We start from the raw sequence: 1,118 nt of genomic DNA, 5'->3' as shown, positions 1-1,118 counted from the left end.
GGCTTGTGCTTGGTGTGTGATTGACGTGTGCTTGGTGTGTGCCTATGCTGTGAAGATGTTTTATTATATTTTGTTTTTGTGTTACTTTGTTTTTACACCTAATAAAATCTCATGACATCGTTTTGTCTTGTTGTCTCTTTTGTTGTACTTGTAGCAATAGGCTACACTGTGCTGGGACCACTGGACCTCCGAAGAATCTAAAATGGTGCCCCCCAGGTCTATGAATGCTGGCACAGATTAGAGCTGGGCTGGTACCTCTTTATTACGGCAGTGACACCTCAGTGGCGTGTGGATTCTAGATGCACAGGGGTCTATTTATAGATACTAGCAGGGTCCTACGAATATCTGTGCAGCTATAAGCCAAAATTAAAGTTCTCTAATAGTTTCTTTACAAGGCAATGTATTTCCATAGTTATTTGATGTAATACTGAGTTATAACCACTAGAGGGCAGAGAGGAGCATAGAACATTAATTGTGACTTATACTGTATATGCATAAAGCAAATGTTCACAGATGATCAGAAGACAAATGGAACCTGCGAATTGTTTATGAATAGATCCCATAATCTCTTCTGTCCTCTGTGATGTCACCGCGAGAATAAGGAAATGCTACAAACTTACTAATCAAGTGTGTCATTGTTCTGGTCCCCCCAAGTGTCAGTGTGTCATTGTTCTGGACCCCAAGTGTCAGTGTGTCATTGTTCTGGGACCCCCATCTGTCAGTGTGTCATTGTTCTGGACCCCCAAGTGTCAGTGTGTCATTTTTCTGGGCCCCCCAAGTGTCAGTGTGTCATTGTTCTGGACCCCCAAGTGTCAGTGTGTCATTGTTCTGGGACCCCCAAGTGTCAGTGTGTCATTGCTTTGGGCCCCCAAGTATAATTTTGACCAGTTTTCTGTTGTCCTTTTAGGTTGGTGACACCAAATACACCATTTCAGACTCCATTTGTCTAGAGAACCATAATCAGAGAACAGAAACTTTCATGAATATCATATTATTTATATAACAAAATATCGTTTTGCATCTTTAAAACAATCCAAACCCCGCCCCCGAATACAAAATGGCATCAGGAAAGCTTAAGAGAGGATCATGAATTGCGATGGTTGTAAAAACATTTGGTC

The sequence above is a fragment of the Nanorana parkeri genome, unplaced genomic scaffold, assembly GCF_000935625.1.
Source record: "Nanorana parkeri isolate BGI_ZX_2015 unplaced genomic scaffold, ASM93562v1 scaffold1251, whole genome shotgun sequence".
Classification (NCBI taxonomy): domain Eukaryota; kingdom Metazoa; phylum Chordata; class Amphibia; order Anura; family Dicroglossidae; genus Nanorana; species Nanorana parkeri.
This window is presented reverse-complemented; position numbering follows the sequence as displayed.